This window comes from Lygodium microphyllum, chromosome 5 (genome assembly GCF_053477565.2).
Source record: "Lygodium microphyllum isolate KBCC chromosome 5, Lygodium_microphyllum_v1.1.10, whole genome shotgun sequence".
Classification (NCBI taxonomy): Eukaryota; Viridiplantae; Streptophyta; class Polypodiopsida; order Schizaeales; family Lygodiaceae; genus Lygodium; species Lygodium microphyllum.
In genome coordinates, this window is record NC_141139.1 from 71,778,277 (window position 1) to 71,791,972 (window position 13,696).

Consider the following 13,696-nt stretch of genomic DNA (forward strand, 5'->3'; position numbering starts at 1 on the left):
AGTTTTTGAGTACCATGTGTTGAGAAACCATTTCTTTAGTTCATCACCTTCAGTTAGGGTTTCTCACTGACAGCCCCAAAAAGGGCTGGCGCCCTTATTTTTGGGCACTTTATTAGTGGGCGCCCACATCAGTGGGGCGCCACCCTAGACTGTGCATACTTATTTATAGGCCACCTTTTCACACATTCTACACACACACAGTTCATTCTTCACCTCTCTCCTTCTGTCATTAGACACCCCTCCACTCCATCTCCAGTATCTCCACTGCCCCCACACCCCTTCTGGAGGACATCGAGGTTCGTCGTTGGTGGCTCCCTCCTTCTTCATCTGCAAGCGTCAGCCTTTCACACCTGGTGACAACTCCCACACTGTTGGTGTCATCATCCTCACACCTGGCGTCATCATCTAGGCCCTCCTACCTTGTGTTTTGGGTCTGTTCTCACTTGGCGTCAGCACATCAGCCTTGGCGTTAGTGTTCCTCCCTTCTGGCATCTGCGTTTGGTGGATAGAGGCTACACTTTGCTGCATTTTCACCTTCTGGAGCCTTCCTCATACGTGGCGTTACTTCTCCCAGCTGGTGTCAGCTCCATCATCATTAGGCATCAGCCTTCCACACATGGCGTCATCTCTTCTGACTGTGTGTTACATTACTAAATGTAACATATGGGGAGACAAGTGCGAGGGATGACCATCCGGGGGCTTTGGACACCTGTACGGGTTTAAGGGGAGCTTAGGAAGTAGGTGAGTAATACTAAAATAGTAGAACTCACCAGGTAATGACAACTGGTAGATGGGTCACGACGGGGTGGCACTGGGAGAACTTCCTATGCGTGGTCGGGAGGAGAGAGAAGGGCTCTCGAGCTTGCTTTCCCGTAACAGAGTTGTTCATAAAAAAAAAGACAGATCTGATACAAAACGTAATACTTACTTTGAGCCATTTTATACTGGTATGAGAGCCATCGGGCCACGTCCTGTCGAAAGGGTTTCGTCCTCGTCTTCAGTCGCTTCGATCACGCTTCCTGTCGTCTTCAGCTACTTCGAAATTCCTGCCGAAGTGTGTTAGGGTCCCGTCTTTAAACGCTTCCGTGTTGGCGACCTCGATGGGATGGTTCAAGTCCCCGTCTTTTGACATGTCGATCACTTCCGTGTTGGCGTGGACGGTAGGATTCAAACCTGCATGGGCGGAGCCCACATGATCACTTCCGTGTTGGCGAGTACGGTGGGACGGTGCAAGTCAGGGTGAAGTTCGGTGGGCGGTGCAAGTCGGGCGAAATCCGGCTTCTAGTTACAACTTTGGTCACAGGTTGTTCCCACGTGACCTGGTGAGAGGGGTGTTTAATCACATCCTTACCCAACGTTCCTGCCTGATAGGCTTTATTCTTGCGTAATCTACACACAATTAGCGCAGATTTGAGGAAAGCTTCACCATTCTTTGTGCCCCTCTGTAAGCAGGGAAGTACCTCTTCTTTGTACGCAAATTTCTTATATTTGCTTTTTAAATTCCAGTGTATTAATGGAGGGGAAAGAGAAAGAGGGAGTAACCGAAGGCTCTAGTTCCGGGGACCACCCTATGGTAGATCCCTATGAAATGGAAATACAAGAAGAACAATGGGAAGAATTTTTTGCTACACGAGAACAATTTGATGATCTAACTGCTCGTGTGCAAGCACAGGGGGTTCAAATGGAGTTGCTAACTCAAGCACTCACTGAAATAAAATCCCAATTAGCCTTATTATTAGAAAGGGATAAAGGTAAGGTAGAGACCTCAGATATTCCATCTTCATTGAAAGATCTAGATGTGTCTATGTGAGACTCTAGGGAACCCCATCAAAAAGCTGAGGGATAACCCAATGTTAAAAGATATGAAACCCCCTTAGTTTCATGGGGAGGAAAAAGACAGAAATAAAGATGCTATCTTTAATTTCCTCCAAAAATGGGAAGATTTGTACAAATTAAAGAATACTCCACCACATCTCCAAGCGCTGGAGGCTAGTCTAACCTTTGGGCCGAAAGCATATAAATGGTGGAGAACTTTAAAGGAGGCAAATAAAATACCTGAATCTTGGGCTCAATTTGAATCAGTCTTTTTGAAAGAATTCCTTCCTGAAAATGAAATGGAAAGAAATTGGGAAGATTGGGATTTTGTCAGATAAAAGGTAAGACCTTTGCTGACATATCTCGAGGAGTATCGTGAGATAATCCTTAAATTGGAAGGAATAGATGAATTTCAAAAGACGAGGATTCATAAGGGGACTAGATAAGGCTTGTAAAAAGGAAGTGAAAAGGAGTTCTCCTAAGACGCTTGAAGAGGCAATTAAATTTGCATTAATCAATGAAGATAATACGCGTCCAGGTGCACTCACTAGTCTCATTGATACGGAGCCTAAGACTAGGGAATTTGAAGCCTCAAAATTTGTAGGCAAATCTAAAAGGAAAATGCCATTCCTTAAGGGTAAGAAACAACCCTTTGAAAAGAAACAATATGTAAGGCCAAAGTTAAGTCAAGATGACTTTGATAAGGCTAAAAAAGAAAGGCTGTGTTTCAACTGCCTATCTCCTAATCATGCTGCTTGGAATTGCCCTCAAAGGAAAAAGGGGCAAGATAAAGGAAAGGATAAGGACAAGGACAAGGGAAAAGAGAAACAAATCCATGTAGTGCAGACCTTGGAATTAAAGGGGCATAAAAAGTATAAATCTTTAGAGATCTTGCACAAGGATGTACAACACAGGTGTTGTATGTCAACTTCTATGTGGCAGCCTACCTTTGGGCCACATGATTTAGTTAGAGTGCATGGATTGATAGCAGGAAAGAGGGTTAGAGTCATGATTGATGGCTCTGCCATCCACAATTTCATAAATTATGCACTTGTCAAAAAGTTGAAACTTTCCCAACAAAAGAGTAAGCATCAATATGTTGTTCGTATGATGCAAGGTCAAGATATAAAATATGGGATACAATGGTATCCAATTTGAAAATCCAGATCCAAGAATATAAAGATAAGCTTGATTTTCAAATTATGAATATGGAAAGAGCCGATATTGCTTTAGGGAGGGAGTGGCTATGGGGATTGGAACCATCCTTAAAGCGTAGTTATCATCATAATACACTGGAATTTGAAAGGGATGGTTAAGAATTTTGTGATTCAAGGTGAACATGAAGTATCTGATAACCCTTTGATGTGTTCCCTTGAAGTTCAGAAGCTGATAAAGAAGGAAGCTTGTGAGGTATATATGTTATGGTCCCTTCCTGTATAAAACACTTTTACTTTTTGTAATGTTAAGCAACAATTTTCTTATGTTTGTGAGTTGAATGTGAATAATGAATTAAGTGGTTTGTTAGATGAATTCAAAGATGTTTCCTTCTGATTTACCAAGTGGCCTTCCACCAGATAGGGGTGATGTAAATCACCCAATTGACATAGATAGGGATACACACCCTCTTTCTAAACCACCTTATAAACTAAGTGAAACACAGCACCAAGAAGTCGAAAGACAAATTAAGGATTACCTTGATAAAGGGTTTATACAACCCAGCAATTCACCTTGGGCTTCGCCAATTCTATTGGTGAAGAAAAACGATGGTTCTATGCAACTTTGTGTTTCACAAAGATTGATTTAAGATCACGCTATCACCAAGTAAGAATTAAGGCCCAGGATGTTCCTAAGACGGCATTTCATACTAGATACGGGCACTATGATTTTTTGGTGATGCCTTTTGGTCTCACTAATGCACCAACTACTTTTATGAAGCTGATGAATAGTGTATTACGGCCCTATCTAGGACACTTTGTAGTAGTCTTCTTGGATGATATCTTGATCTTTAGTAAATCAAGAGAAGAACATTTGGAACATTTACAGTTAGTATTCCAATTGTTAAGAACCCATTCCCTTTATGCGAAGAAAACTAAATGTGAATTCTTTGCACAAGAGGTCAAATATTTGGGGCATATTATCTCGAAAGAGGGAATCAAGATGGATTTAGAAAAGTAAGGGCAATCATTGAATGGCCATCTCCAAGGAACCTGGAAGAGTTGCAGATCTTCCTAGGTTTATTTGGATTTTATCGTAGATTCATTCGAGATTATGCCAAGATAGCTGTTCAAATGACGGACCAACTTAAAGGGAAAGTAAAGAGCTTTAATTGGGGAACAGACCAAAATAAAAGTTTTCAAAAACTTAAGGTAGCTATTGCTACAGCTCCAGTACTATTAATTGTGAATCCCAATAAACCATTTGTGGTTGAAGCTGATGCCAGTAATAGGGTAGTAGGCACGGTCTTATTACAAGAAGGTCGACCAGTTGCTTTCGAAAGCAAGAAATTAGACCGCGCAAAACGGAATTATTTTGTTATGAGAGGGACCTGTATGCAATAGTACATGCAATGAAGAAATGAAGGCACTATTTGTACGGTGCCAAACTTTTGATCTTGTCGGATCATGAAAGCATTAAGTGGCTTAATGACCAACTGGATCTACAAGGGCGTAAAGCCAGATGGGCCGAACTCCTCCAAGAGTTCGACTATGAGATAAGGTATAGAAAAGGAAAGTATAATATAGTGGCTGATGCACTTAGCAGAATGCCCATCATAAATGAATTGAGTTTTACTTAGTTCACTTCCGATTTACTTGAATCCTTAAAAGGGAAATGCCAGGTTGATCCGACATATTCCAACATATGGGAAGCCATAGAAAATGGGGATCCAAATGGAAGAGCCTCCACTGAGGAAGGAACATCTGAGGATGTTCAACAAGGAAATGGAGCATCAGGGGTTGCTCAAATGGGATTCAAGTGGAAGAATTTTACCATTGATAATGGTTATTTACTCTACAAGGGTAGGGTATGTGTCCCGAAAGATGAAGAAATAAGGCGCCAGATACTCTTTGAGTGTCATGATATCCCTAGTGCGGGACATCCAGGAGTTAATAAGACTTATAGTTTTATTAAAAGGCAGTTCTATTGGCCTGGAATGAATAAGGACGTCCTTGACTATGTGGTCAAATGTAATAAATGCCATATTAATAAAGCTGAAAGATTGAAAATGAGAGGACTTCTCCACCCATTAGAGATTCCTTCGGGAAAATGGGAGAGTATCTCCATGGACTTTATTGTCGCATTACCCAGGACACAGAGGGGGCACGACTCTGTGTGGGTGATAGTGGATAGGTTAACCAAAATGGCTAGGTTTATTCCAACTTCAACTGATGTTAAAACACCAGAATTGGCTAGATTGTTCATAGAGAACATATACCGATTGTATGGCCTTCCGGCAAATATAGTTTCTGATCGTGATAGAAAATTTGATACTCAATTTTGGCGTGCTGTATTTAAGAAATTGGATACTAAACTTAGAATGAGCACGGCGGAGCACCCACAAACAATTGGGCAAACTGAAAGGGTTAACCAAATCCTTGAAGATATGTTGAGAGCATATGTAAGTAAAAGGCAAACTAATTGAGAAGAGTATTTACCGATTGCAGAGTTTGCATATAATAGTGCCAAGCACTCTTCCACTGGATATAGTCCATTTATGCTAATGTATGGGTTTCAGCCCAGAGCTCCTCATGCAGTAGGACTGCATAAGGAAAAGGTTCAGGCAGCAAAGGATTTTTTGGAGGATATGAAAAATTTGCTCAAGAAAATATTAAAAAAGCTCAAAATCGAGCTAGAGCTTATGGAGATCCTCACTGAAGAGGCATCTCCTTTGAAGAAGGGGAATTGGTTTATCTTAAGGTGCCTGAACAAACTAAAACCATGAAAATAGGACGATGTCCAAAGCTGTCACTCAGGTATTGTGGTCCTTTCACAATACTTAAAAGGGTGGGAGAACATGCTTACAAACTCCAACTACTTGCTGGTAGTAAAACACATCCAGTTTTCCATGTAAGCAAGCTAAGAAAGAAGCTGGGTGATATGGATAATCTGATCTTAAATGATAACATTGAGGAGCTAATAGGAGACCAATCTATTTCACACGAACTAGAAAGAATTTTAAGTGTTCGTAACAGACGAACGAGGAATACTATTTATCAAGAATATCTAGTAAAATGGAAAGATTTTTCAGAGGAAAGCTCAACATGGGAGCGAGTAAGTACCTTAGGGAAAAGGTTTCCCAATTTACAGTTGGACCTCCCAAGCATCGTTTACGAGGACAAAACCCATTCTTAAGAGGGAGGAAATGTTACATTAATAAATGTAACATATGGGGAGACAAGTGCAAGGGATGACCGTCCGGGGGCTTTGGGCGCGTGTACAGGGTTAAGGGTAGCTTAGGAAGTAAGTGAGTAATACTAAAATAGTAGAACTCACCAGGTAATGATAGCTGGTAGATGGGTCACGATGGGGTGGCACTGGGAGAACTTCCTAAGCGTGGTCGGGAGGAGAGAGAGGGGCTCTCGAGCTTGTTTTCCTGTAGCAGAGTTGTTCATAAAAAAAAGACAGATCTGATACAAAATGTAATACTTACTTTGAGCCATCTAATATTGTGCATCTTGCGTTTGGCGCTGGATCTTCCCTTGGCATCGGATCGGCTTCGACAGATAGTCCATACCTTGTAGGAGGCTGCGTTTTGTAGCTATTGGGCTTCTATACCTGGTGTTTCAGCTTTTTGGTGGTTGTCCTACTGTCTGACATCCTTCGGAGACCAATTGTAGCTAGTGATTGCTCTCCTTCACTCAGACCGCATCAGAGGATTGCGCTCTACTCCTCGATAGTTGTCCTTCACCTTCAGCATACATCTTTGATATCCCTACTGCTGGAGGATTGCGTTTCACTCCCTTCACTGTGCAGACTCCCTATAGGTGATGGCACCTGATTTAGACAGGACAGTGCCGTTATCTTTTGAGCTTTGGCTCCACTCTGTATCAACTTTTCTCATTATAGCAATGATTTTGTGCATCATCATCATGTTCTTCCGAGTTTCTTTTCTTTCTCAATGGTTGCCGTACACACTTTGTGTTTCACCTCGCAAACCCTACTCTCTCTTTGGTATCACGACATGGTATCAGAGCTGGAGGTGCTCAGAGAGCTTCAAAGATTCTTTGCATCAGAGAAGCCAAAGATAGGTTGCGGGTTTGGCATCTTCTTCTGACTACCCCCCCATCTTTTACTACATCATTGGGAGATATCCTTCTCCTCTTCTCCCACCCTCCCTCCCTTTTTTAGGTTGACACTCCAATGATATGACTTCTCCACAGGCAGATGGACATACCACTGGGTGCTTCTATTGTGGCATCACCAAACACACCACCGCTACTTGCCACCTTCGACCTTTGCTCCCCTCTCATGCAAATCCCCATTCAAGAGTAATGTCTTAATATCCAATTGATGGACTTTCCAGCCATAATTTGTAGCCATAGCAATCACACATCTCACCATACTCATACGATATGTAGGAGCAAAAGTTTCCTCATAATCTATGCTTTTTTTGTGTGCATAGCCTTTTCCTACCAACCATGCTTTGTACCTGTCAATTATACCATTAGCCTTACGTTTGAGTTTTAAATCCCATTTTGTGCCAATGGCCTTCTTGCCAGGTGGTAAATCCACAAGATCCCATGTAGAGTTAGTGGCAATGGAGTCTAACTCATCTTGCATGGCCTGCATCCAATATACATCTTGCTGAGCTTCGTCCAAGGAAGTAGACTCACCATCATCCAGCAGTGAGCTCATGAATACATGCTCATCACAATCATCTACTTCCGTAATATTAGCCAAATGTGCCCCCTTGCATCATGTGCTATATGTATAGCAACCCTTCTAGTGCGATGTAAAGAAGCATCCACTTTCCTCTCCTAGAGAGTTTGTAACAGCCATCCAGGAACTGTTTTGATTGCATTTATAACAGTCATTTCATGCTATATTGATTCTTCCATTGCGTGTGGCACACCATTATCAATATCTTGCTGTTTGGAAGCATATGGTGCAGCAATAGCTTGCTATAATAAGTTTTTCCTGCCGTTTATAGCAAGCACTATAGTTATGCAAAATGGCCCGAAATGGCTCCAAAACAAGTCAGAAACGTGGAAATGAGAGATGGGCTAAACACGTTTTGGCAGGCGAAACATTTTTGGTGTTTTGGTCAAGTGCCATGTGGTATTTCAAGCCCCTAACAAAACGTTTTGGCTGGCGTTTCAAGGTAGAATGGTCTGTTGCGAAATGTTTCCTGGTTTAAAATGTTTGAGATTTGTATTATGTAAAACATTTTATGCTAAGAAACGTTTTACCTAAAACATTTTGCAAATAATGTTTCATTAGCATAAATTGTTAAAACATTCAGATTTGTTTTGTATAAAACATTTCTTTTTAAACATAAAAATAAAGCGTGGCTATTAAAAGGCACATTCCCTTAAAGACAAACGAATCTTGATTCTGGACTAGGCAAGCATGTTTCAACAAAATCCAAATCCACAATCACCGCCACGACATCATGATTCGCACCACTAATACCTCTCTTTTGTTTCATCTTAGTTCTGAGCGGATTGTTGCAGAGATTCGAATGGACTCTCTCTTTCTCTCAAGTGGTACCAACCATCTTAGCAAAAAATCATTCCTATATAGTTGAAACAAATGACTACTGTCTATTTGTGACTCGCTCTTTGTCATGTAATTTGTTTTATGAATAATGCCAAATTTAAAATCATAGCAGAACATAGCTCCCCTCTCACACACCAATGATTAAAGACTGTGTGTGTGTGGTAAAGAAATACTTTAACACAGAAACACAAATAACAATCGTACAACAAAGCACAGACTGATAAAAGAACACAGTTAGGGTTAGGGTAACTCAGAGACAATGAACATAGAAAATAATTGAAGTGATATAATTGCCGAATATACGATGCTCATGCAGCAAACACACTATGTAGTGAATGAATATTGAACCTCGAACTCCTGTATCTCAAGGATCAGGGCAGGGGTAATGAGCTAGAGAGTGTGTTGTACTCTGAACGGATCCTGAATCGTAGCAAGGCAGCCTCCTGATGTCGAACACCAACAAACGCAGCAGTGAGAAATTGGAACCGATGCAGACAGTAGTGAGGAGAGAGAAAGACAACGCAGGTAGGACAGCCTACAGGAGAGAGAAAAACTAAAAACGCAGGCAGGATAGCCTGCAAGAGAGAAAACTGCCAAATGCAGGTTGGACAGCGTGGCGACAGCTTGCAAAAGCTGGGCGACAATTGGAGGAGAGAGAAAACTGCCAAACGTAGGCTGCAGATGATGTGGTAGGCAATATGGCAGTAGGTCTGTGCAAGAACAACAGTCGCCTGGCTGGGATCAGCTCCAAATTGCGTAAAGAGGGCTGGAAATCAGGCGCCAATTGATGTAGACAGCAATGGACAGCTTCGGCTGAGATGTCTTCCGCGAACGGGGTGTGGGCAGCAAGCTGAAACACTTGAAATATGCAAAAACGAGATTGTTGGATTGAATGGAGGGCAATATACGTATTTATAGAAAGTTTGGGCTCTCCCAGTTGGGTTTGTGCTTATGGGACATAAAAACTCTCTAGGATCGCGTTTCTTTTAAATAAACAAGGTTCCTTCAAGTAAAGCTAATGCATTTTTAGCTCAACACCCTCTCTCAGGCCCAACAACGGTGCCAAGAGAAAGATCTTTTACCCCAAGGCATCCCACCCCAAAGCAGCCAGAGCATCGGACAAAGGGTGCACATCGGCTGCCCAGTGGCCTACTAAGACTACAGAGGCGATGGTTATTTTATCAAGGGAGCCCAAGTGATCACCCCAGAGAGGACAGGGCATTGGACAAAGGGTGCACGTCGGTTGCCTGGCCTATCAAGCCCTACAAAGGCGGATGGAATCAACTATGGATTGCTCTTTTAAAAAAAATAATTATAAATTTGATAGATGTAGCATTTAGTGGTGCACATCGGTTGCATGGCCTATCAAGCACTACAAAGGCGGATGGAATCAGCTATGGACTGCTCTTTTTAAAAAAAATATATATAAATTTGATAGATGTAGCATTTAGTGGGGGTTCAAATCAGTTTTCGTCCTATTGAGTATCCGTGCCCCAAACGGAAGAATGATAAGGATGGTCATACCCAAGACTTTCACAAAACAAGCGTACTATCCCTATCATTACTAGGTGTTGGTAAATAAGGAAAATGGCTGTGGGTATAGCAAATATGTGAAGCAAGCAAGACAAGCAAAGCAAGTAAGCAAGCTAAGGAAAAACTGCCTTGGAGACTGCTAAAAAAATGTAAGCATCATCACTGTCACTATCAAGAGTAGAAGCCGCTCCCTCTTAAACTCCTCAAGTAGATGGCCTCGGTGGTGCCATTGAAGAGAGCCCGGTACTTAGCCTCGACCATGGAAACTGCCACTGTCTCTTGCTTATGGCTTGACCAAGAAATGGGAGCCATGCCCAAGGTAAAGAGGTAGCGGCCATGGGAATGCCGGGTGTCGGGATCTCTTGCCTAATAAGAATTAGTGTACCCTGGCAAATATAAACCAGAACCATATGTCAGGCCATAAGAATAAGTACACCGTAAATAACGTAACACACGAAGATATGCAATCCAATGTGGCATCCTAGGTGCTATGAAATACTGATTGAGTATGTTGACGACTGAGTAAGCTAAATTTGCCCTAGTGTGAATTGACCAAAGAAGTTGTCCTACAATAGAATGATAGGTATGTGCATCGAAGGGCTGTCCTAGGGTATCCTTTGATAAGTGGATAGTAGGATCAAGAGGCGTGACCACTGGCTATGTCTGATCCAAAGTGTGCTGTTCTACTAGCTAAAGTGCGTACTTTTTCTGTGACACAAAAATGCATCTCCCAGAATGAACTATCTCCATCCCCAAAAAATAAAACAACAAACCAAGGTCTGTCATCTCAAAAGTAGCACTAAGCTTTGCCTTGATGTCTGCTAGGACAGCAGAATCTGAGCCTGTGATGAGTAAGTTGTTAATATATAGTAGGATATAGCTAACCCCCTCTGCAGTAGATCGAATATATAAGTTCGGATCATAAGGGGTAGAAAGAGTCTGTAAGAACTCATCCATCTAATAGAACCAAGATCGCGATGCTTGCTTCAACCCATAAAGAGCTTTCTACAAGCGGAATACCTTATCGCGCGGGTTTCTTGAAGGAAAGCCCAGTGGCTGCTCCACATAGACTTTCTCCTCTAAATAACCATTCAGGAAGGCACTATTGATATCCATTTGATATATTGGCCAGCCGGATGAGCGACTAGCACGAGAAGTAATCGGAAAGATATCAACCGCGCAGTAGGAGGAAAGGTCTCTTCATAAGCAATACCATGCTTTTGTCGAAACCCTTGCACGACAAGGTGAGCTTTGTACTTATCTAAAGTCCCATTAGCTTTTAGCTTGGTCTTGAAAATCCACTTTGTCCCGATGACTTTCTTGTGGGTTGGACGATCCACCAATGTCCAAGTCTCATTCCGGTTAATACTCTCTAGCTTCTTCTCCATGGCCTCCACCATTGAGGGTGTTGAAGAGCCTTTTGCCATGTATCCGGCTTGGACTATGTAATCGGCTGTAAATAGCGACGTAAATGAAGCCTGAGGAGCAAACCGGGTAGATCTTCTGGGTTCCTCCAGAGTGGAATCCGGTGGTAGGATCCCCAAATCCCACACTTTTTTGTTGGTACTAGTAGCGAGGTAACGGGTCTCGCGGAGGGGACCTAGGAGATGAAGAATCTACAAGAATGTCAGGAGTGGGAAGTAGACCAGGCTCAGTAGGCATGATCTCCGATGATGTGGAAGAAGGAATAGGATCAGAATCTTGTGCAGAGGATCGCACGATATCCTTCTCGTATAAAATGACGTCCCTCCTAACAATCACCTTGTTTGTTCGAGGATCGATTAAACGATAGGCTTTCGCTTTAGAGGAATATCCAACAAAAATAAGGAGATCAGCTCGAGGAGTGAGCTTTCCTATCTTATCATTAGGCATGTGTGTGTAGGCATGATACCCGAAGACTTCGAAGTGGGAAATGACAGGCCGAGAGCCAAAAAGTGCCTCATACGGGGTCTTTTGAAGAAGAGCCGCAGTCGGGCACCGGTTGAGGATGTATACCGAAGTGTTAATAGTCTCTACCCAAAGGCGCTCAAGAAGCTTTGTTGCGAACAACATAGAGCGTGCCATTTCCATGATTGTCCAATTCCTACGCTCTCTGACTCCATTCTGAGAGGGGGAGTTAGTAGAGGTGAGCTGGCGTGAGATGCCATGCTTCGGTAGAAACTCGAAAACGTGTGGACTACTGAGGGAATGGGGTACGGTCCTGGTTTCCGAGCTGAGAAGCTTTACAGACATTGTGAGCTAGTTTTAGGCGGGGAAGGCCCTCAACCAGCTCACAGTGGGATAACTCATAAAGAGAGTCATAACCAATATGCCTAAGCGAAAGTGCCAAAGACACCTATTGTTTGTAGGGTCCTGAGATGTGGCTAATGCTTGGAAGCTATGGAACATGGAGCCCTCGATTGTCGGCTCGGTCAGAAAGTGTGTCATGTGGTAAAGGCCATTAGGCTATGCCTCACCGCGAGCAATAACTAAACTAGTCTGAGAGTCAAGGATCTCGACTGTGGTCGTTGTAAAGAAAACTGCTCACCCTAACTGGCAAAGCTGCTGAACAGATAACAAGTTCGTCCTAAGCTGGGGAACATGGTATACATTGTTCAACGAGGCCAGATCCAAACCCTTGTAAGTGGCAAAACTGACGCTACCTTGAGCTTGAATCTTGACCGAGGAGTTGTTTCCTACGCGGACCCGCTTGGCTGGAGGGGCTCGGGTACAGAAAGTGTTCTCTATAGGAGTCATATAATATATACCTCCACTGTCTGTAATCCAAACAGGAGCCGAAGTGCTCGGCTATGATGAGTGGGCCTCTGCGGTAATCTCGTCAGGAGGCAACTCACAGATGTGGACGAGACTCGCATCTGATGTCTCTATGGAGATAATGTGGGCCTCTGCAGACTAGTTAGACAAGCCCATTGGAGTTGAGAACGTTGTCGACTGAGATGGCTGAGCGATTGCAGTATGAGTCTGATCTTTAAGCTGCCCCTTGCTATCACCCTACCTCCCCTACTGGGGGTTGCCCGAATGAGGGGCGGGGGTGTGAGACTTAGATTTGGGTATTGTGCTTCTGGCCTTCGTTCGACACTCGTCGTCAAAATGACCAGCCTTTTGACAATGTTGACAATACCTATTTTTTAAAGGTACATTCTACCACCCTTGTCTGAGTTGTGATTGGGAGTTTCCTTGTGATTCCCCGAATTGATTTTGTTTTTGATACTGAGTGGAGGTTTGATTTTGTTTGCCCTTCCCTTGTTGCCCCTTTTGAGAATGAGCAACAAGAACCTCCTCTAAGGAAGAATTCATATGAAACTGATTGAATAACTGTGCGTAACGCAAGAACTGACACTCAAATTCATAGAAAGTAGGCATGGTAGACTTTGAAACAATATCTTTCACAAAATTGAAGTATTTCTTGGGAAGTTTGTTTAGAAACAATGTGACTTGATCGTCAGAGGACTTGGGAGTCCTCGTAGTGGAGAATTCGGCAAGAAGTTGCTGATACTCGGCCAACTTGACTTTCAAGTCATCCTGGTCAGTGATTTTAAAGAGTTGGAGCTCATGGTCAAGATTTATACGACGGGTCCTATCCCAACCCTTATATCGGTTAGTCAAGTGTGCCCATCGTTTTGACGCTAAG

The 13,696-nt window shown here is 42.9% G+C and overlaps 1 protein-coding gene across 1 annotated transcript in view; it reads left to right on the forward strand.

Moving 5' to 3' along the window:
- Positions 1-13,696, forward strand: part of LOC148035961 (CAAX amino terminal protease family protein) — a 40,974-nt gene that overhangs the window by 2,064 nt on the left and 25,214 nt on the right. The gene's annotated exons all lie outside the window — the stretch shown is intronic.